The sequence below is a fragment of the Lissotriton vulgaris genome, chromosome 1_1 (genome assembly GCF_964263255.1).
Source record: "Lissotriton vulgaris chromosome 1_1, aLisVul1.2, whole genome shotgun sequence".
Taxonomy (NCBI): Eukaryota; Metazoa; Chordata; class Amphibia; order Caudata; family Salamandridae; genus Lissotriton; species Lissotriton vulgaris.
The window spans coordinates 328316066-328340893 of record NC_141685.1 but is presented as its reverse complement, the minus strand read 5'-3'; the positions used below and the strand labels follow the sequence as shown (position 1 = coordinate 328340893).

The window sequence follows — 24828 nt, the reverse complement described above, 5'->3', positions numbered from 1 at the left end:
GTAGCTATATAGATTAGTTAGCTGAGAAGCGGTTCTTTGTAATTCATATTTCCGTTAAATTAAAGTAAAACTAAACAAAACGTAGGAATCATTTTTAAAGTCACAAAGAAACGGGGCTGTTTGCGACCGCAAACATTTTTGGGATGTGCAAAGCCCAAATTGCATTTTAGTAACTTGTTAAATTGCAGGTTCGGTTTTGCGATTCAGTATTTGGAAGGGGCATGTTGAGGGCGTTCCTTCCTACTACCAAATCTGAATAGTATGTACAAATGTTTTGTGACCAAAATGGCAAACCATTTGCAATTTACGGTCATTTGAGAAATGGTGGTAACCCTTTCGCAAATGGGAAGGGGTCCACAATTCCCCTTTGAGAATGGTTGGTAAAATATTTTTTAAGACCAGGCAGTGGTCCCTGGGACCTAGGTCTTTAAAAAATGAAACTTCCAAATGTAATTTTTTTTTAAACGTATCCCATTTTCCTTCAAGGAAAACGGGCTGCATTTCATTCAAAAATAAAAAGATTGCTTTATTTAAAAGCAATCACAGACATGGTGGTCTGCTATCCCCATCAGGCCACCATCCCTGATGGCTGTGATTCCAAATGGGCCGCAAACTGTGTCCTCATTAACAGCAAACACAATAAGATGGACGGAATGCTGAAACTTTTCAACCACTCACCCCCAGTCACAGATTTGGGCTTAATCCATCGTTCTTTTGCTCACTATGCCACCCAAATTTGGACCCAGTCATATGCAAATCCAGCCCAAACTTCCAGGCCAGGTCCTCCCTGGACCGGAACCAAACATCCTGGGACTGGTTTCGGGGCTGGACTGTTCCCATGAGGAACAGGGTCAATACTGATTTGCATATGGCAGAGTCTGAGCTGGGGTGGCGAAGTGAGCTAAAGAATGATTATGGATTCAACCCAGATCTGTGACTGGGGGTGAGTGCCGGAAAAGTTTCAGCACTCCGTCCATCATCCCCTTGTGTTTGCTACCTCATTAATATTCTTGACGTAGGTCTACTTGCAAGCCATTAGGAATCGCTAATTAAACTCACAAGAGCATCATACATTACAAATTGCGACTCGCAGGAAATCGATATTCATCCCTTTCCTACATCCAGCCCCAGATTCTTAGGTAAGAGTATGGGGAAAGCATATTGCTCAAACTTAAAGAGGCCAGTTAGGACAGAGAAAAAAACCTAGTCTCTTTACCCAGTCCTGCATCTCTTACAATAGGCATTCTACAATGTTGTTGTGTTTAATCATGTCCACTTTTGAGATCTATTTGGTGAAAAGCTCCATTAGGACACAAGTGAACAGTTCCAGCTGGACTCCTCATACTGGAGCAAGACCAAAATTAGTTTGCATATGGCTGATGTGTCTAGTGGGTGCCAGTGGGTGAACATAATGGAGTGGAATATGAAACAAGCTATCCTGTCAAAGATAAGTTTCTCAAGTGTACACTTGTGTAAGTAAGTAAGTAAGTGGGACAAAGTATTTGTCAAGGAATAGAAGGATACCTTCATCTGGAAGTTTGAACAGAACTCAATTCGAAAATCTGGAAGATCGCAGTTGTGTATTATTGGCAAGGGATGGACAGGTAAAGGCTCAAATAAATGCTTTACTGGGTATTTTGAGGGAGGTGAAAAGTCAGTTTGGTAGTCCCATTCTCATCGAAAGATTGGAGGAGTTGCATTGTCTTAATTAATGAGAGGAAAACAAGATATGTATATAGAAAAAAAGTGTCAGGAAAAAAAACAGCCTTTAGTATCAACACTTGACAGAGACATGGGTTTGACTCCACTAAAAACGAAATAACCATTTGGGAAGCATCAATTCAGACCTCGACGTGCGATTATGTGGTGTATTAACTATTAAACACAGAGTGAGCATTGCACATTGTAGTATGGAGTGAAAGGTGGGACTGATCTGCATCTGCCAATGTGGCACCATAAGAATTAGCTATTGTTCTTGTTTGAATGTCTTATTATTGCAGAGATTTATCAACAGATTTCACTTTTGTGTAAAAAGGTGCCTCTTTGAGGGGCACTCCCCTTTTTTGAATATGTATGAGGATATTTTTTAACTCTACACTCTGGGGCATTGCTTACAGTTGTCAGTGTAGTGTTCCGAGAATGAAAACTTGGTAAAATTGGCTAATCCCAATAGACATATTTAACTTTCCAGTAAATCCACTGTATATGATCAAGGTAATGCCATAGAAGTTAAATGTTAGCTGTGGACTGAAGCACACTTTGTGCAATCATCCAGCCAGACGAGGAAAACTTGGCTTTAGGTCAACATGTTCAGCCTAACTGCTGCAGCTTTTAAACCAACAGGAAGACCTGTAAAAATCAGATTTTGGCAAGAGGGTAGCCTAATTTTAAATATTAAGTAAGTCAGTCATCCCAAAGTAGGCCCTGAGAATTTAGGATTGGCATATTCCTACAGTAAGTTGACCCTCAAAGCTCACCTGTGGTTTGTTCCATAAGAAACATTTAAGTACTAGTAAAATGCTATATTTGTGTCCTTCACTTAGCACAAGCTACTGAGTCAATTCAATCACTACTTTTAAAATTTACTCAAAATACATTTTTAATAGTGAAGTTGGATTTTTGATAAATATAGAGGAGAAATAAACTGTTAGAAATGTACTTTTCCTACCTAAAGCTTCAGTAATTTACTTCTAAATGATCGGCCTTCAGTTAACCCATGAGTGCTGTCACCTTGATGAGGTGTAGAGATAAGGCATGAGTGTTTTGGTAGGAGATCCTGGGTGAAGTGTATGGCTCAGTTTAGCTCCGGAAGGATGAACTGGGAGGGCACTTGAGCATCAGTAACTTCAAAAAAGACTGGGGAAGAAAAGCCTTTTGATCCCAAGATACATTACAGCTCCCCTGAGCCTTAACCCAGTGACACCATTCTGGTGTGGTTCAAAGGAGACATAATGCTTGTTGCCCTAGACACACCCCTGGATGGCCCTTCAGCTTCCTCAAGGGTAGAAACTGTTTGCCATGTTGGACTCTTGTAGTTTACAGTAAGGCAAACAGGATGGGCTTCAAACGTTGGAACGTTTTAACCAGTGGTCAGGGAGAATCCAGAAGTCCTCCCCACCCACTGGCTAGTAAATTACACAAATGACACCTCACCTAAAGCTCCTCAGAACACATTTGGACTTACGGGTTACCAGAAGACAAATATGCCTACTGTGTGGAGACAGGAAGTGCTGAACCGAAATGCTGCAAGAGGCCTTTTCCTGGTGTGACAAATTGACTAGTGGCAAGTCGACCCAGACTGGACTTTGCTGGTTTCCTCTGTGGGACTGGGTCTTGGACTCCTTGAGGTCCCTAAAGTTCTGGGAGGCTCAGAAGTAAACCAAGAGGAGGATTTGTGACCTCTAGCGGGTCGAACTAACCACCAAGGAGCAACCTCGGCAGACAACATCTGGTTGGTCTCTCCTGATTGGGACCAATCTCTGTAGCTTCTTTTGCCACTAGAAACAAGACTTCAGACCATTGTGGCTAAGGTTTCCGGCTTTGGTGTGATTGGTCTGGCTACAGTTTATAGGCTTGAGGTTTTCAAACTCCAAAAAAGAGAATGAGGACATTATTTTGAATTTGGCGGACAGGATACTCCAACACAAAAGTGGCGGATGTCCCATCCCCCATATTACACATGCATTGTAGCCTACAGCACTTGAGGCATGGCAGACAGGATATCCTCCCTTTTTTGATGGAATATCCCATCCTCCAAACTCCTAATGAGCCCCTAAGTCCCAATGGAGAAATCTTGTCCAGGAGACGGGGGACAGGAAGTATCCAGCCCATGAGGCCTTCAGCCAGGCACCAAATTTGAATTTTCCACATTCAGAGCTTTTCTTGCCAAAACCAACGGTTTCAGCGAGACCTTGTCCAACCTGTATGCAATTTCACAATGAATTTGTCAGATACAGTCTTCAATCTTGCCTCGCTGGAGGGCTTCAATTTAAAATATAAATACAAAGACAGATAGCAACTTCTTTGGCTAGGCCATGTACTATGCTTAGCCAGCCTTGGTGACATCGCGGTCCGCCTCAACTGGTATCTGGGTCCCGGTCTATAGCACCCATAGATGCTATGTTGTTTCTTGATGGTTTTTAAACTAAAAACGTAAAACATCGTATCTAGGGTTCCCCTTATTGGATATGAATCATTTGAGTAGCACTTTTCATAATAGACTTTCCGTAACTCTGAGAAATTGGTTGTAAGATGTATGGTGTTTTTTTTTTTTTTTTTTTTTTTTTTACTAGTTTTGTTTTGCAAAATACTTCACATATTTTCCTTAAGTTAAGCCTGCCTCTGTGCCATATCTACCAGGGGCAGAGCACTGTGTATTTTTTCTATTTGTATGTTGGACCAAACAGAATTGTGAACTTATTGATTAGGTAGGGCTCACATACTCCACACTTAATACCCCATTTGATAGGCCATCAAATTGTGAATGTTTTAGAAAACACTAGCAGCAATAACATTTTTGATCAGAAACGTGCATAGAAAAAGTGGTGAAGCATAGGCAGCAGGAGCAGCCGGTATGCTGGAGGAGAGGCCAATTTGTGGACAAGCAGGGTGGGGGGGGGGGGGGGGGGTGGAGAGGGCATAGGACCGGTGGAAAATAAAAATAAAAAAACTTAACTGCAGCCGTCTCCATCGCGCTCTTCTGCTCCTCTTCAGGAAGGCACAGGCTCCCAGAATGCCTGGCGGCCAAACTTGAAGCTGCTCTCACGCATGACAGCAGCTTTAGGATTGTCCTGAGCACCCTCAATTTGCGCTCCAGGACAAACAGAGTCTGTGCTGCACCATCCAACTCAGCTGGGTTGTTGGCTTGGAGAGAACTTTCACTGTGCATGAAGATTTGGTCAGCCTCCAAGTGCTTTTCACTACCAGGCCCCGCCCCACTGACTCGTCAGGAAAGGACAAATAAAAAGGTATGTCGTTCGTTTTATTTTTATTTTCTAACTCAGTGATGCAGCGAGCTGAATGGTATGTGGATTTATTTTATTTTTTTTTAAATTTCACCTTTCCCATTGTCTGTCAATTCACCCCCCCGCCCCAAGCACCGCCACACCGCTCTTACCTGTGCCGGCCGCGCCTGCCTCTGCCATTGCAGAGGAGCCACAGCTGAAAGCAGGCAAATGTATGGAGAAGCAATAGACAGTCAGGTTATTGTGAAAATGTGTCAAGGCATGCAACCGGTTGGCAGAGGCAAACAAATATATGAGATGGAGAAACATTAGAAGAAGAACTGTACATATTTACATCAGAGGTGTAGCTATGTACATCAAAGTGGAGCAGGTATCCTTCTTGAATTTTAGGCCCTCATGGCGAGTGGCTCTGTGTTTGGAATGATCTGTCAGACCTGATAAAATCAGGCTCTTCGAGGGAGGAATTTGCAGAGTCAGAAAAATAAAATCCAAGGAGCAGGTTGTCCATGAAAATGGGGAATAACATGCAGATATTTTTGCTTAATGCAGCAAAATCCGCATGTCCTGATAATTATCAGGCATTTGTATACAATAAAGAAAACTGCAGAAGTGCTTTGTTAGACGTCAAATTCCTAATTGGGATATGTGCGGTAACAGGAGTAAATTACGCTACCACACAGGCCTGGGCCTAGAGGGTGAGCCAGGCCCGGTATACAACTGTTACAACGAAGTTTTTACAACGCACTACCATTACAACGCAGGCATTTCCACGCATACCATTACAACGCATTGCGCTGGTGGGGCGCTCTAGGATAGGGAATAAGTATAATTTTATATCCAACACCTTCCCTAGTGTCCACGGGGACTGGAGTTGGAATATAAAATTATACTTACCACTATCCAGCACCTCTAAGCGCTATGCGTTGTAACGGTATGCGTTGTAAATACCGCGTTGTAATGGTATGCGTGGTAAAAGTATGCGTTGTAACGTCATACATCCGCCAGGCCCACCCAAGGAAATATTGGCCCACCCAAGGCCAAACCAGAACTGAAAAACAAGCGATTTTTCACCTTAATGTTTCAGTGGGATCTCCCTTAATGTTTATTTTTTCATGATTAACACCTTTGATATAGGATATTTTGAGGCCTGGCGAAGAGGTGTGAAATCAGCAGAGTTGTGTAGCTGCTGTGATGACAAATGACATGCATAGCCTGAAAACTGAATTATGATTTTGGGCTAATTGCATCGTATTTTTAAACTTCAATGCTTTGCAAAGTAAAAAGTTGCCGAAGTTTTTAAGAACATGAAAAGCTGTAAAGTGGCTCTGGTTGGTAGCTGAAACATTTCTGCTGCTGCATATGACCAGGAGCATGCTGCAGTCTTAAAGTTCTGCATCTTAAAGGTTTGACAAGCAGTGTCCCACCCCTTCCCCAAAGCCAGAAGCACATCAGAGAAAGCAGCTCTTTGGGTGCTGATTATTGTGTTAACAAAGTTAAATGTGGACAGATGCCGATACCCAGATCCGGCTTTAGGGCAGTGCAACCGATGAAGCTGCATTGGGCGCTGGTCGGTAGAGGGGGCACTGACTTCAGAGGGAGCAGGGGGGCGCTGTGTTTAGCAACAACTTATTACTGGAGAGATGAGCGGCACATTCGCCCGTTGGAAGTGAGAGACCAAAGAGGTCATAGGGCATGGGGGCGCAAAAACAAATTACTGCACCGGGCGGCACAAGCACTAAAGCCGGCCCGGCCGATACCTAAAATATCAGATCGATGAAATACTTTGGTTTTTGGCCAGTACCCACTCATCTTCATGGCCCATGCAAAGAAAAAATTCTAGAGCCTGGCCTGTTATCACAAGCGATAATTGATAACCAGGGGTTAGTTACTGATCATGTGCGATAAATAACCATGCAATTACGTTATTTAAAATCAGCAATGTCATCTACAGTATTTGAGGTTAGTTCAATAATATAATATATAGTTTTCGAATGGAATACATTCTATTAAATATATATTCGAAAAAAAGATTTTTTTATAAAATAAAATGAAAGTAATGTATTCCAATAAGATGTGCCTCTATATAAGTTTATTAACCTGCTCTTATATAGAATCAAATTAACCAAATTAAAGTTATCTATTATAATTTAAATACTTCACACCCCTTGTCCCTGTATATCAATCGATCAATCAGGGGCTTGTAAAGCACGGCACTCACCCGTGAGGGTCTCAAGGCTCTGGGGGGAGGGAGGAGGCGGGTCCGCATCAGTCGAAGAGCCAGGTCTTGTGGTCCTTCCTGAGTGCATGCAGGGTCGGGGAGCGTCTGATGTTCACAGGGAGTTTGTTCCAGGTTTTGGCTGAGATGTAGGAGAAAGCTCTCCCACCAGTTCTGTTACTGCAGATGCGGGGGACCACTGCCAGGGCGAGGTCGGCGGAGCAGAGGTACCTCTTGGGTACCTGGAAGGATATTCAATCGTGGAGATATTTGGGTCTGATGTTGTGGAGGGATTTGTGAGGAGTTTTAAGATGACCTTCATCTCGACGGGGAGCCAGTGAGGGTCTCGTAGGTGTTGGGTCATGTGCTCATGGCGTGGCGTCCCGAGGACGAGTCTGGTTGCGGCGTTCTGGATGGTCTGGAGCCTGTGTAGAAGAGACTAGTTTATTCCAGCGTAGAGGGTGTGTCAGTAATCCAGCCTGCTAGTGATAGGTGCGCGGGTGACAGTCCTTCTGCAGTCAGGGGGGATCCACTTGAAGGTCTTCCGGAGGATGCGAAGGCAGTTGACACTAGTGGAGGTGATGGCGTTGATCTGTCGGGTTATGGAGAGGGAGGAGTCAAGGATGATGCCGAGGTTCCAAACTTGGTCTGTAGGGGTGGGTGGGTTCCCGAGGGCCACCAGGTGTTGTCCCAGGTGGAGGTACAGGCCAGAGGATGAGGACAGCGGTCTTCTGAGTTTAGCTTCAGGCAGCTGTCCTTCATCCAAGCTGCACATCCTTAATACCTTTCTGGAAACCAAGTCTGATGTCCTTTGGATTCTTCGTGAGCGAGAGAATGAGATGGGTGTCGTCGGTGTAGGATACGATGCTGAGCCCATGCTGTCTGACGATGGCGGCGAGGGAGGCCATGTAGATGCTGAAGAACGTGGGGCTGAGTGATGATCCCTGGGGTACTCTGCAGTTGATTTCAGTGGGTTTGGAGAGGAAGAGTGGGAGTCGGATCTTCTGGGTTCTGCCGACGAGGAAATATTGGAGCCAGTCGAGGGCGGCTCCTTGTATTTCCGCGTTGTGCAGTCTGGCTGCGAGAGTGCGATGAGACACGGTGTTGAAGGCTGCAGAGATGTCTAGAAGGATGAGGGCTGCGGTGGGGCCCTGGTCGAGTTGTGTGCGGATGCCGTCTGTGGCGGCGAGGAGGGCGGTCTTGGTACTGTGATTGCTGCGGAATCCCGATTGGGAGGCATCTAAGATGGACTTCTCTTCTATGAAGGCGGTCAGCTGGGCGTTTACGATTCGCTAAGTGACTTTGGCCGCACTTTGGCATAACTTTTATTACCCTCACTTTAAATGAACGAAATTATATAAAGTACATATTCGAGAAAAGTATTTTTTTTAAATGATCATCAGTCGAAAAACCACAGCTTATCATACATTGCAACACTCCCCTATCTGTCTATGAAAATTCTGAGGAATCTTTTCACTTCCGAACAGTCAACACTGCCATCTACTGGTGTGCTATCTTTAATACTGATCCTTTTCAATGTCTCACATTACTCTGCAGTCCATACGAAGTAAATGAAAATATGACATCAATAATTAATGAAGATGTGAGTCATTAGAGAGAGAGCCAAATACTGTCATAGGTTGGAATTCTGCACCCTGAGAGTTCTGTATCCGCACTCTTGAAGACCCTGTACAAGACCAACCCTCCCCGGCGGTGACACACAGGGTTGGGGGAGGTGCAGTTCGAGTAGTACTGGAACATGCAAACACCGCAGTTTCATTCTATTCAATATAAACTACATTTGCATCACGTGCATGTTTATACTATATGCTTTGTAAATGAACTTTGAATTAGAAAGCATTAAAATGCGTTTGCAGTTCTGCATTGTAAAAAACGTGCTGTAAATTGATTCGGTGTATTTGTTTACTAAGTAATGACTCATAGATAACCTTAACAACACATTATTTATGTGCAATGCTCATTTAAATGGCATGCAGTTACATTGTATATATAAATATTTTATATTTCTTTCATTTAAGATGTGGGTTATAAAAGTTATACAGGGAAAAAGTGTGTGAAGTATTTAAAATATAATACATTAATTTAGCTAACGTACATTATATTTTTTCGAATTTGATTCTAGATCAGGTTATTAAACGTATGTGGGGGCAAAGGGATGGGAATTAATACATTTAGAATACATTGCTTAGGGGGCGTGGCTTGACCGCCGGTGAAGATGGCGGCGTAGATCCAGAGCTCCTCGCCTCGGCACCCTCTTTGTTCCTGCGGCACGAAGGGCATTCCTGTACGCTGTGGGGCGCCTTCGTGGATCGGAATGTGAGGTGCGCTGTCCGCCGCCTCCGTTTGCCGGCTCCACGCTCATTTCGGCTCCTTTTACGACGGAGGAGCGGAGGCTTAGAATAGCGGCCGCCATTTTGTGCGCCGGCCGTATTTCACACAGCGGCCAGCGGGAATCTCCTTGAGGCGATATAAGCATGACGCTTTTCTTCCATACTACAGCCTGCCCTTCAGCACAGCAAATGCAGCGTTTCTCAAGGTGAGCCTGCATACCACACTCTGTTGTGCCTAAAACGCCTGTCTACTCGTAATTGAAGTGTCCTGCTTTTCTCCACCCGCCATTTTGTGCCTCTGCATATCTCTCACAAGGCTCATTTCAACTCTCCATTGGCACTCAACGAAAGGGTTATTTATGACTCTCACCTACTATATCTCTCTATCAGCTGGAATTCCTGATATTTCCTGCAATTATTTCTTGCTGCCATTTCTTTCTCATGCGATTGTTTCTTCAGTTTATGGACAATTTCTTCTATACGTACGGCATGCCTCAGTACCGCATCACGTTTTCGATAATTTCACAGTATCTCAATGTTCAGTCACTGGCATGACATTCCTTTCGTTACTGAAGGAGCAGTTGCATGGTTCTTTTTTGATATGACTCATTCAGCTCTGTACTTCTGGTTATAAGGACATTACCTCAAGATTGCCACGTACCACTGCGCCCTTTGTTCTCTCTGGTCCTTCAGGGTGTTTTTGCTGAACTTTTCTTCTCTGATATTAACCTGACTGCATTTTATGCCCTTTCTCTACTGTACCTGGCAACCTGCGTTCTCTCACTGGACTCCTGCCAATTGCTTTGTTCAGCGTTCATGGGGAAAATCCGCAATTTGAAGCTCATATCTACTTCTAAAGTTCCGGTTGGTTCAGATTCTGACTCTCCTATTCCAGATATGGAGGATGGCCGTTCATCAAAATCAGAGTCACCACACGGAGCCATTCCCAAAGCTTCCAACGGAGGTAAAACGCCATCCTCTTTGGTTTCATCTAAACGTCTCAAAAAGGATCCACCTTCTCCTGGAAGCTCTTCCTCTTCTCCTTCCTCTATGGATCTCATATTAGAGGAACTACGTGCTTTCAAGCCTTTTATGGAAGCCACCACCAAGAATATGCAGGCGATGCAGGAGAAGTGGTCGTCTCTAGATGCACGTGTTCTCACTTTAGAACAGACAACAGATTCATTCCAATCCTCTTGTTCTCGCATCCCATCCATGGAAGCGGAGATCATACTACTTAAACGACAGACGGAAGATTTGGAGAACAGAAATCGCAGGAACAACTTACGCCTTTACGGCTTTCCGGAACTTTCAGAAGGGTCTAATCCTACCACTTTCTTCCAGTCCTTCCTCGCTAAGATCTTGGATGCACCAGCTTTATCGTCCATCAACATTCAATGAGCTCACCGCCTTGGCCCTAGAGTTGCTACCAAACCTAGAGGACTTATCATGCTTTTCCTTCAATACACTGACCTTCTCCAAGTTCTTTCAGCCGCCAAACTCCAGAAACAGATCATTTGGGAAGGTCATCGTCTCTACATCTCTCAGGATGTCTCTAGGGCCACTGCAGAACGCAGGAAGAAGTTCTTAGACATGAGACCCCAGCTCAGAGCCCTCAATGCCAGATACAGTCTCTTGTATCCTTGTCTCTTCAAAGTTACTTATAAAGACAAAACAACTACTTACGAAGATCCTGCGGTCTTACAAGCTTTCCTTCAACGCCATGGTCCTGAAGTCATGGATATGTCTAATCCTGGTTGACTGGCTTTCTAACTCTCTTTATTGATGCATGCATTTGATTGTTAGTTCCGGCTTTTCATTGTTTGCATTGTTGTTCATATGAAGCATTCATTGCTCTTCATATATGTTGGACCATATGTGTTCACCTTTTTCCATCTCATTTTTCTTTTTTGCTCTTGGTTTCTCTTTTTGCCCTTTGTATGCTCAAATATTTATCCTCATGTTTCTACTTTCTCAACAGGTATTCCCCTTCACCACATCATCTCGTTTCTACCCTACTTCCCCCTTGTGCTGCCTTTTTTGGATGTCATAAAACTTGAGGTTTTGGTGTTCCCTCTGGATGTCTCGTCGTCACCTCCTGCCACCACCATTCCCCTTATTTGTTTGGTATTTTCATTTTCGTAAGTATGTCTCTCAGTCGTTCGTTTCGGACATGTACTGTCTCTTTTCTCTCTATTGTTGCTGTCCTCTTTCCTACTTCTCATTTCTTGAACTCCCCTCGACTTTACTCTTTTTCTAATTTTTCTTCTTTCCTTCTCTTTCTCTTCTTTTTGCAACCGTCACTGTTCTCATCCTTGACTCCTTTTTTCTTCTCACTTTTCTCTTCTATTCTTCTCATTCCTTCTCAATTGTATTTTTATGCATTATTAAGCATGTTGCTTATAGCTGTTTTCTAAATTGTTTCATTCCGTGTAACCACATGGAACGTTAAAGGTTTAAATAACCCCATCAAAAGGCAGAGGGTTCTCTCGCATTTAGCAAGACTTAAGACTGATGTTGCCCTCCTTCAAGAAACCCATTTAACTGAATCGGAGGCTTTGAAGCTTAAGCGTTGCTGGGTGGGTCATGTTTTTTGTTCACCTACGACTTCTAGAAAGAATGGAGTCGCACTCTTGTTACATAAAAAGTTAAATGTTTCCTCGATTACTCATGAATGTGATGTTGATGGCCATTGGCTCATTGTAAATTTACTCATAGATAATATCCCACTTACCCTTTTTAATGTATACGCCCCTACGACAATTGATAAGTCTTTCTGGCCTGCTATTTCTACCAAAGTATCTTCCCTTACTGGTGATTGTAACCAGATTGTAGATCCCTTCCTTGAACGACACTCAAAAGCCAAATTTACCCCCTCTAGAATGCATACGCAATTTCTCAATTCCTTTAAAAACAATGCCCTTGTAGATATTTGGAGACTGTAATCCTGACCTTCGTGAATATAGTTTCTTCTCCCCTCCTCATCAATCCCAATCCCGTATCGATCATATTTTTCTCAGTCAACCCTTATCCCAACACGCTATTCGCTCAGAGATTGGCTCCATTTTACTCTCAGACCACGCCCCAGTTATTGTAGACCTAGATTTACTTTCATTTTCACCACATTCTGGCAGATGGCGTTTCAACAATGCTTTACTTTCAGACCCCACTTTTGGTACTGAATTTACTGCTTTTGCCAAGGAATTTTTTCTTTTAAATCAAACTCCAGATTCATCCTTTGTCATGGTTTGGGACTCATTTAAAGCAGCCTCTAGGGGTTTTATTATTAACTTTGTGTCGAAGCGGAAAAAACTACATGCGGCCAAATCGGAGAAAATTTTAGCAGATATCAAAGCTTTAGAACACACTTACTTCACTATTAAATCTGCTTCCTCCCTTAAAGCTCTTATTGACGCAAAAATCTCTTTTAATAAATATACAACAGATGCCGCTTTTAATATCCTCCTCAAATGTAATTCTAGATATTATGGTGGGAAGAATAAAATGGGGAAGCTCTTGGCTAATTACTTAAAGATTCGTAAAGAACGCACAAAAATCCAATCCATTAAAACCTCTTCTGGTGAATCCACTTTTAAAGATAAAGAAATTCTTACAGAATTTGCTAAATTCTATCATACGCTTTATACCCCAGAGCAAACTCCTACTCCTGATGATCTTCTTGCTTATTTTCAATCCCTCCCTTCTCCTCCAACTTCTCATGTTGATTTTACCACTCTGGAACGCGATATTTCTCTTTCTGGAATCTCCCATGCTGTTTCTAAGCTCCATAATGGTAAATCTCCAGGCCCTGACGGCTTTACAATCGAATTCTATAGTCACTTTGCTCCTCTTCTTCTTCCCAAACTTCTACTTTTATTTCAATCTTTTTCCGACGATGGCTCCTCTAGTTGTTCCTTCCAACAAGCCTTAATTTGCTTAATCCCAAAAGAAGATAAAGATCACTCCTTATGTAAAAACTATAGACCAATCTCTTTAGTTAACACTGATTATAAAATTCTAGCGAAAATATTGGCCTTACGTATGGATCCTCTTCTACTGGATATCATTAGACCAGAACAATCTGGATTTGTCAAAGGGCGTCTTTCCTCAGATAATTCTGGAGTTTTTCTTAACATACTTAGTAAATCTTCCTCACTCACTCTTCCTTTTGCAGCTATTTTGCAGCTATTTCTCTAGATGCGGAGAAGGCTTTCGATCGCATTGGGTGGGATTTCATGTTTCAGGCTTTGCGTTGGATTGGTATTCCCTCTAAATTCATTTCTGTTATCTCTTTTATTCTAATCCCCAAGCCTCTATTTTTGTTAATGGAATGTCTTCGGATTACTTCTCTCTACTCAGAGGAGTTAGACAAGGATGCCCACTATCTCCCTTACTTTTTATTTTAGCTTTAGAACCCTTTCTTACTAAAATTCGTTTAGCTGACAATATTTCTGGTTTTCCTTTTGGTCCCCAACAAGTCGAGCTCTCGGTTTATGCCGACGATATTCTTTTCTATTGCTATGACCCAGCTGTTTCCATTCCCTCTTTTCTTCAACAGGTTTCTTCTTTTTCGGCAGTCTCCGGATATCGCTTAAACGCTGATAAATGTGAGATCCTACCTTTAAATCCTCTTTGTCAGAAACATCTTTTTTCTTGTACAGGGTTTGCATGGCAACCATCTAAAATTAAATACCTCGGAGTATGGTTTGCCCCTCTGATTTCCGATACTCTCAAGTTAAATTTTGACTATGTATACAAGAAAATGGAAACAGCTATCAATCGCTGGCATCCGCTCTTTCTGTCCTGGTGGGGTCGACTCAATTCCATAAAAATGATGTTGTCCCCCCTACTTCTTCACACTATTTCCATGCTCCCTCTACACATTCCCCTCTCTTTCTTTAAGAAAATTGATTCTCTATTACTGAAATTCCTTTGGAATGGTAAACGGTCTCGAATAGCCCTTGCCTCTTTACGTAAAGATAAAGCACAATCCGGAGTGCGCTTTCCCGATTTCAAACAATATCATCGCGCTTTTTCCCTGAAACAATCGACTCGCTGGTTATCATCTAATTTACCACATCACCCCCCTGTTTGGTTAAACATGGAATCTTCTTTCATTTCCCCTTTCACCTTCCGGGAATTCTTGTCTTTTACATCCTCCTTAACTCGCTTTCGATCTCCTATTCTTTCATACTCTCGTAACCTTCTTTCCCCCTTCATCTCTTCCTCTTACTCATCTCTTCTCTCTCTTCACGAACAACCGATTTGGAATAACATTCTTCTCAAAATCCTCAACCGTACCATATATTGGAGAACTTGGCATTCTCGAGGTCCCTCATGGATATCTCAATTATTATTTCAAGGTAAACCTCTCATTTCAGCATCTTCAGTCTCTTTCCTCTTTACCCGTTTCTGCTCGAACGCAATATAACACCCTCTATCCAGTCTTGCTTTCATATCTCCAAGCTCTTCCATCCTCTAACGAAATCCCGGTAGATCACAAGTCCACTTCCCTTTTGCTGGAAATGTCTCCTTCTGCTTCCGCTTTATATAATTCTTTTCGTCTTACCAATGATAGATTAAAATCTCGTACTGAGCTTGCTTGGGAGCTGGACTTTTCTCAGACATGGCCAGTCATTTTATGGGATAAAATTTGGACCAAAATACATAAGACCTCCAGGGCTGCTAATACTACCCAGACTTTATTTTTTATTTACCATAGAATTTTATTTACCCCACTCGCTCTGTCCCGTTTCTCAACAGACACTCCCTCTTCCCGTTGGTCCTGTCCATCCCCCTCTGCTGATCTCAAACATATGTTATTTGAATGCCCTCCTGTCTCCCAGTTTTGGCAATTGGTCTGGAAGCAAATTCAAAAGATTTTTCAGTTCCAGGTCCCCTTTTCGCCCTCACTAATTTTCCTTGGCTCCCTCTCGTCTGAACTCCCTCGCCCCTCCAGCCATTACCCTTTGCTTGACCTTTTCCTTGCTATCGCTTTTCATGTTATTACCTCTAATTGGAAGCAAGCTATGAATGTTAGCCATCAATCCTGGTGGAATGCAATTTGTTTTAATCATCGTTTAGACACCAATTATGTATCTCCCATCTCCTTGGCTATTAAGCGTGACCTGCTTTGGCTTCCTTTGGTGACATATCTTTCTACTTCTGCTCCTGTTCCTCCCTCTCCTACTCCAGACACGGTTCAAGTTTGCAAACCCCCATGATTTCCTTACTGTCAGTTTTTCATACAGGTATTTAATTGCTATTATTATTGTACTCAAAATAATTATACTCTACCTAATGTATTCCTATTTATAAGATATGTTCATGCTTTTTCATGCTTGTAATGCTTACTCTCATGATGTTTTTTATTTTTACTGTTTTTTCTGCCATTTGCTTATTGTAATTTTTCTCTTTTCTCTTTTCCCTTCCCTTTCCCCTTTCCCTACCCCCTTTCTATTCCTCAATAAATCAAACTTAAAAAAAATAATACATTGCTTAACTTATTTTAGAAAAATTATTTTTCTGATATATATTTCATACAATTAAATTAGGAGCAGGTTATAAATGTTAGCTAGGTGCACAGGGGGAAGTAGTTTAATTAGAATACATTATATGAATGTTATTTATAAAAAAATAATTAATATTTCTAATACCTTTCTAATACAGTGTCACATTGTAAGCATTAAAAGTGTTGGTCATATTATAGTGCATTTAATGGCGATGTAATTTTTTGGGATGTAAAAAAAAAAATCATAGGTTGTAATTGAATGAGTCAACTAGGTTTTCATTGTAAAGACAGAAGATGATGGAACAGGTCCAATGGTTCTGTTGTGGTAATGGCAGAGTGTGGAGCGCAGAATGCAGGAGCAGGGGAGTTTCCTGCGTGGAACTGGAGAGCAGGGTTTATGGATGAGAACAGACGCACAATAATGAAGCCATACCAGTTACCATACCAGCTTATTTTCAGTGGCGACGAGCTGGTCTGTTCCTTCCTGCTTCCCTGCCCTTCTGCTTTGCCCAGTCTACTCAGAGGGGAGCAGTTCGCCATCACGCTGCAGGTACCGTCTGGCGTTCGCACTGGAAGCTAAGACAAGCGGCGTGACTGGGAAAGGCAAGGCGAAGCAGTTTCAGTAACAATTGGAAGGAAGCGGTGAGGCCAATTGACTGCCCTTGAGCATGCGAAGTGGGGCAGGCCTGCGAGGAGGTTTTGTGAACTTCTGAGGGCCGCAAAGGTCCAATGTCACGTGCTGCCATCTTTGGCCTGTGAGGGCACACACGTGCGCAAACATCTCTTTGTGCCCTATTTCATCAAGAAAACACACCCAACATGGCAGCCATTTTTGATTGGAGCCACAATCAACATACGCCCAGCTGTATTCTGGGCTCGTGTTATGTTTTACCTTGGTGTCCACCAGTTTTTTTTTTTTTTTTTTACTAAAGCCTGCACCATTATTCTACTAGCACTGGTGACACGCACACCTTATGATTTGCATCAGTGCATTAACGTGTCTCAGACTTATACTCTGAGTTTTAAGCTCTCGTCTATTAAACTACTTCGGTGACTAGCACACCATTCATTGTTAAGCCTGCACCATCATTCTGCCATCATGCTGGCCTGATTTCCAGACGTACGCTGGTCTTCACGCAATGCCCTTTGTTCCGAATGATTAAAGACGTACAACGCATGGAAGGTTGCACTCCTGCTGGATAGGAACCTTTCCCCTTGACTTTAAATGAATGTATGCCTCTTAGACGTCTGTGTCAAAATTGAGTGCTGTGACCATTGATCTATCTAATGGTTTTTGGCCTCATTCGATTATCCATGAATCTTTTCTAGCAAATATCATTGTCCTGAAGATGGTCTCAGGGACTGAAGCCACAAGCCCGAAACGTCGACTCTGCCTTCTATTTCGGAGAAATTGTGTTATTCTCTTGCAACATATTTTCATTAGGAGATTTGTCGTGCTATATTTTGTTGGAATAGTTGTGGGTCATGAACTGTTAGGATAATTTGATTGCACTTCCTTTCATGATTCTTTGCTGATTCATTTCATGTGTTTGTACTCCTTTTTATCATAGCCTTACATAAACAAATTTGTACTTTCAAAGAATTAGGATCTCCAATGCTTTTCATGTTCATCGAGTTTATAGAATGAAGTTGTCTTATGACACGTTGGTGTTTGTTCCAGTTGGACTAACCTTTCAAGTGATTCTATATTTATACAAGTTTGTTGCAAACAAATTCCCTTATTGGCACCTATTACCTTTTATTGTATTGCCCAAGCCACCAAGGGTTTATTGGGTTTCCCAATTGATTTACTCTATCATTAGTGACCGGCACACCTGTATTCTTACTATTGTTTGCACATAGTACATCAGTTATTGAATTTCATAAGAAGTTGTTTTGTGTGGCAGCAACTCACCCATACAGATACAATGGATCTAATTCTGGCACCTCCACCCTTTTTGCAAACTGACTTGAGACCAATTGAAAAGCACATTTGAGGTGTATTTATACGCCATTGATGGCGATACTTCCACTCCAAAAAAGAAAAAAGCACTTTTAATTTACAATTTAGGTTCTGAAGGCAGGAATATTTTAAAGACTCTACCCCTTGAAATTGTTAGCACCCATGTTATTGGGGGACACAATGGCAGTTCCATGTTAATTGACGATTATGGGTCTGTCATCAAAACACTTAACAAAAAGTTCAAAAAGAATGTGGTACTTTAATGTCGCACATTTTTGCAAGGTGCCCAGATTCCAGGGGAATCAATTGATGATTTTGTCACTTCCCTAAGAACCTTAGCCTCCACATGCAACTATAGAGAATTCAAGGATTAACCCGTTCCGTGACGGAACCACTCCATCACGAGCCACGGGCGCTCTGTGCTAATGACGGAGTGGTTCCGTCACGGCGCGGCCGCCCCGCCCATGCTGCAGCAATTCCGCGCCTGCGCGGCAGAATTAATGAGCGGGCAGGCCATGACAGAACCACTCCGTCATGAGCACAGCGCGCCCATGGCTCATGACACAGTGGTTCCGTCACGAGCATGGCGGCGCCGAGCGACCACCCAGCCCCCCAGCGCCGGGACGGAATTACTACTGTGGCCAAGGGGTTAAACCATCTATGATCAGTTGAGAGGACATGCAACAAAAAAGCTCAAGAAAAGGTACTTTCCCACTGAGGACCCAGATCTCGAAACTGCTCTTAGACTTGCCAGGTGCATTGAACATTCCCAGTTGGATATGCGAGAGATAAATAAAACTACCAAGCTTGGAGAGGTCAAGCAACTGAGCACTAAGTTTTCTGCCAAACCTACCAAAAGTCAGAATTCTAGTTTGATGCAGAATACGGAAACACTATCCAGTAAGACCAAATTCGACAAATCTGAACTTGTCTGTTTCAGATGTGGTAGCAAGCCTCACCTGGGGAATGCCAAATTTTGTTTAGCCCTGAACCAGATTGGTTTCAAGTGCAGTAGGAAAGGACATATCGCACGGGTGTGTAAAGCATCATCAACCCAAAAAAAAACAGGCAAACTGTCGAAGCCATTGATGAGAGCTTGGACAATTTGGATAAGGTCATCAACTTTTTATTGATGTTGTCTTCCTTAACGGAACAAACCAGTGAGGAAGTACACAGATCAGCCTTGCTAGCATCACGTAAAAGGAAAGCTCCAACTTGTGTGGTTATGCTGAAAAAGCTTTTGGCTGACTCTGGCTCTCCCTTCACCCTCGTAAACCACAAGGATTTCGGACAACAACGTGATTTACAGTTGCAACAATCCACCATTGAGATTTTCACCTATGGTGGGAGAAGGGTGGATGTTTTAGGAAAATTTGACGGTAATCTAAAGTTTGGTGGAAATTCTGCCACAGGACCTGTGTACATTGTAAAAGAAAGTGCGATTTTGTTGGGGTGGCAAGAACAAGGTGAGCTGGGTATCATTTTGGACCCTAATCATCCTGACATGTATTAACCAGCCGGAAGATGAACAAATCTTGTGGAGTGTCCCAGTCAATCATGCCGTCCCCTCCGTTTATGGTTGGTCATTTGATGGTTGACAAATGTGTTTGTGATTATCCTGAGGTGTTTAGTGAGCCTGTAGGCAAACTTAAGGGTTGTCAACACAAAATCATTCTCAAAGAGGGTGCGTAGGCAGTAGCTCACAAAGTGCACAAAGTGCCACTGAGTTTGCATACAGGTGTGACATGGGAATAATTGAACCCATTGAGGGGTCGGAGTGGTTGGCGCCCATCGTTTTGGTGCCCAAGGCTGATAAGTCCATGAGGCTTTGTGTGGATTTACACAATCTTAATTGGAACATTTGGATTGAAATCCAACCCCTGCCTATCAATGAGATGTTGGCATCGTTGGACGGTGCAAAATTTCATTTCTATGAATGTTTCTTCTGCATACCATCAGGTTGAGTTAAGCAGGGATTCCTGGCACCTCACAACATCTGTTACACCCGAAGGGGCTACTGCTATGTCTGCATGCCTTTTGGTTTGGCCTCGGCATCAGCGGTACTCCAACGTTTATTGGGGAATTTGTTTGGAAATACTTTGGGAGTACTATTTTTCTAGGATGACATACTTATATATGGCAAGGCTGAATGATACTAGATACATGATACTAGAGTGAAACAAGTTTTGGAAGTAGTGAAGACTAGTGGCTTAACCCTAAGAAAAGACAAGTGTACGTTTTTTCCAGGAAGGTGTGGACTATTTGGGTCACTAAATTTCCGCCAAGGTTGTTAGACATGGCATTTCTTGGCATGATTACCCATACTTTTTGCCTCTTCCTCCTCTATTTTTGATGCTGTGATGGATTGCGTTTGACTGACTTAGATGCTTTGGGCACTTTGCCACTGCTGATCAGTGTCAAAGTGCAAGTGCTCCCTGTGTAAAGTGTAATGGTAATTGGTTGTCCATGATTGGTATGTTTGCATTACTAGTAAAGTGCACTATGTGTGCCAGGGCTGGTAATACAAATGCTACTAGTGAGCCTGCAGCACTAATTGTGCCACCCACACAAGTAGCCCTAAAGAAATAACTCAGGCCTGCCACTGCAGTGCCTGTGCGCAGTCTGTTAAACTGCCTTGTTGTCCTAACAGGTGCACCCACTTGCCAGGGCTTATCTTCCCTTTTTATGCACATCAGATACCCCTATGGTAGGCCCAAGGTACCCCCCCGCCCAACAGCCTGATTGTTGCATTATGAATTGCATTATTTTTGCATTACGAAATGCCTTATTTTGGCATTAAGTATTGCATTATTTTGGCATTACGTACTGCCCGATTGTTGCATCACGAACTGCATTATTTTTACATTACGGAGTGCCTGATTCTTGCATTACGAACTGCATAGCATTGCATTAGGACAGCATTGGATCATCCAGAATTGCTCATTAATACTGCAAGAACCTACAAGGGCTTGCTGGCCTAATAACCGGCAATGTGAAATATTACAAATACGCATATGTTGGATTTTTATCATGTGGTCTCATCTTATATCTTTTTTTATAAACATAGAATTGTTTTTATGAAACTCGTGTGGAGTCCATTTGTGGTGTCATCACTGGGTTACTGAGAGCATGGTTGCAAATACTTTACACATTTGCCTTGGAGAGAAGCCTGGCTGTTCGTGCCAAGCTACAGAGGGGGTGATCAGGGGCTATCTGAGAAGGTGTCCTTCCTTTCCCTGACTTAGAGGTAAGAGTCTCCATTTGGACTAAGGTACCTACCTTAGCCAACTAGAGACCCCCAGTTCTAACAGATGTTGAGCCAAAAATGAAGATTTTGGAGGCCATCCAGAATGCGCCTAGACCTGAGGATAAGGACCAATTGCATTCCTTTCTTGGGTTAGTAGAGTATTATGCTAAATTTGTAAATAATTTTTCCAACTAGATTGTGTGTTTGAGGAATTTGTTGAATAAAAACAGCAGATTTGAATGGAACTGTGAGAACAGTTTTTAACTTATCAAGAGGAAAATTGTACACGCTCAACCTCTGTAGTCATTTGACATCAATGATGTGTGCATTATTTCTACCGATGCAAGCAATATGGGCCTCAGAGCTGTCCTCATGCAGAAGAGATTCAACAGTTCTGAAGAAACCAATGCATTTGCATAATGTACATTGCAAGGATCTGAAGGCACATATTCCACCATTGAAAAAGATGCCCTAGCATTGTAGTAGGGTGTGCAACATTTCAGAAACTATCTGTGGGAAAATTAATTTGTGCTCAGAACTGATCATAAACCACTACTGGATATTTTCACCACCAAAGGGGGGGGTGCTGGAGAGCTACCCCGCGCATCGCCAAGTGTCAGTAAAGGTTGCAGGAATTTCATTATAAACTATAGTATGTGGCGGGTGCTAAGAACTATGTAGCGGACTGCTTATCCAGGTTACCCCGGACAGATGTTGAGGCAGGGGAGTATCCATAGATGAATTGGAGATAGTGTGTTTGTTATCTTCGGTGAAAGATGTAGTCAACGGTGCCTTATCTGAGCAAGAATGGTTGGATGCGGTGTCTTTGGATGAGGAGATTAAAACAGTGGAAATAGCAAGGACACACCCACTCAATTAATTCTGTACAGGAGAGTAGGTGAAACATTGTCTGTGGTAAAGGGGATGATGTGCAGATGTGGTCAGTAATTGGTTCCCAATCGCTTGCACAAGAAAATGTCAGAACTAGCCCATGAGGGCCAGCTTGGTATTCGAGCTATGAAATGGAGAATAAGGAAAGCATTTTGGTGGCCAGGTGTGGATATGGCTATCGAGCACTATGTTTGGCATTGTTGCATGTGTGCACTCAGCGAAAAGACTCAAGTCACATGCCCTTAAAAAGATGCTAAACCAAAAGTCTACAAGTCAAGGGACGTATTATGGGTTCTTAGAGAAGAGGTCAGCAAAGAACTAAAGCATTTGTTGGATGATGGTATAATAGAGGAGGTTGAAGCTTCAGAATTGGTCGCACCCTTGATCGTAGCACACAAGGCCAACTGAAAAATCTGTTTATGTATTGACTTGAGATCTCTCAATGAACATTTTTTTGTTGAGAGATTTCCCCTGCCAAAGATCAATGAGCTGATATCACTCAAAGAATATGAAATGGTTCTCCGTGATTGACCTGACTTCGGCTTACCATCAAGTCATGTAACATGGAGATAGCAAAAGAATGCCTACATTTGTGACACCCCTAGGCTGCTACCATTTCTTACGAATGCCTTTTGGACTAGCATAGGCAGCTGCCATTTTTCAAAAACTAATGTTGAAGTTATTTGAGGATTTGCCTGGAATACTCTTTTTTTCAAGATGATATCCTTATCATCGGTGAGACAAAGATTGTGCAGGATGAGAGGATATGTGCTGTTTTTTAAAAACTACGAGAGAAAGGGTTGACAGCTGAATTGTCTAAGTGTAAATGTGGTGTTCAATCTTTAGATTACTTGGGGCACGAAATATCTGCAGATGGGATAAAACCTAAAATGAATTGAATACACCCTTGACCCAGATGCAGTGAAGAATACCCCTTGGGGTAAGCATGCTTTTGACATAGCTGGACCTTTCGGTGTCACAGGCTGTTCTGCAAAATATGTCTTGGTCCAGGTAGACTACATGACAAAATGGCCTGAAGTAAAATTTGTTGACAATGTTAATTCTGAAGTGGTAATCACATTTTTCAAGGAGGTATTTTACAGGGAGGGATTTCCTGAAGAGTTGGTGACGAACAATGGGACACAATTGGTGTCCAAGGAGATGGACGTTTTCCTAAGGGAGAATGGTTTCAAACATGTTCTCACGTCTCTTTACCACCCTCAGAGCAATGGTTTGGTGCAACGCATGAACAGTGTGATCATGGATCAATTACAACTGGCCGTAGTGAATGGTTTGCACTGGATGAGAGCTGTTGAGGATATGTTATGGGCGTTAAGAACTACACATCACATCAGCACAGGAGTTTCTCCTTTTACGCTGTTAAGAGTTGGAGTCTCTGCATCCAAATTGAATAAGGATTGGATGTCTAGAAAGTCTTTTGATATGGGTAAGATGGAAGGTGTGGTCAATGTTAGAGCTGTGGTGCAGAAGACGTATGGTACCAGGGATGTGTATTGGAAAGTCTCTCCTGTTTGCGTTGTGGACTGGATGAGAGTTCAAAAATCAGGTTTCATTTGCAAGGGTTTTTCTCGATTTTCAGCACCTATTCGGGTGGTGGAGGTAAAAGATTGCGTGGTTGTACTGGAGAATGGCAAAGTATGGAATAAAAGCACTGTTTCAGTGGTCCCGGTGTCCAAAGCTGCCTATGTGAATAGCAAGTTGGGAGTGCAGGAAGAGCATAGCCCTGCGTTTCACGCGGGACCATTTTCATGAGACTATGTGGATGTTGACCCAAGCTCTGTATACCAGAGTAGAGTTTCTTAGGACAGCTCCTGTCAGGTTCATTGACTATAGGAGATTCTGATTCTGTTTTGCCTGTGTGATTTGCGCTTTAGTCTATTGTTGATGTTTTTGGTCATCTTTATTACCGTTGTTCTGTGTACCAATTTTTATTTAGCTATTTTGTTTTGTGAAGGAAGGGGGGTGTGTTGGGTTGGGGCGGATTGTGGAGCGCAGCATGCGGGAGCGTGGGAGTTCCTTGCGTGGAACTGGGGAGCGGAGTTTACCAGCAGTTGCTGCCAGACTATGGATGAGGACAGACGCACAAGAATGAAGCCCTACCAGTTATTGTGCCGGCTTCTTTTCACGCTCTCAGAGATATACTTTCGTCCCAGGTCTGTGGTGCAGAGGATAGAGTGAAAGGACTCTTAAAACGAGGGACATGAGGCAGCGGGAGACAGACACTGGTGGAATTAGATAGAGACAGAAAAAGAGACCCGGAGATAGACTGATTAATGTCAGAGGAAGCCCCTCCTATTGCTTTCTAACTCGCATCACTTTTAAGGTTATTTTAATCTGGAGAAGTAGCAATTTAAGAAACGTTAGCAATTTGCTCTGTTATTTTATCATGTGAATTTGTAATAATTTTAATTAATTATGCAATAAATCTTTGACTAGATAGAGACAGGTGTAAGGGCTCTCTTAGTCCCCCTTCTCAGTAACCCGAGACCTACGCCAGGATTAACAAGAAAATCTGTAATAAAACAAGGCGGTGGGGAAACACATTTCAAAGAAAACTCTACTACTTACCCTGGCAAGAAACAGACGCTATAGAGACATTACAAAATGCCTTTGTGTACGAAGAAATATCCTTGCGAGACAACTACTGTGATGGTGCAGCATGGTG

At 42.7% G+C, this 24828-nt stretch overlaps 1 protein-coding gene across 1 annotated transcript in view; it reads right to left on the bottom strand.

Moving 5' to 3' along the window:
* LOC147747127 (cytochrome P450 4B1-like) overlaps positions 1-24828 on the bottom strand; it is a 189979-nt gene that overhangs the window by 119483 nt on the left and 45668 nt on the right. The window lies entirely within an intron of this gene.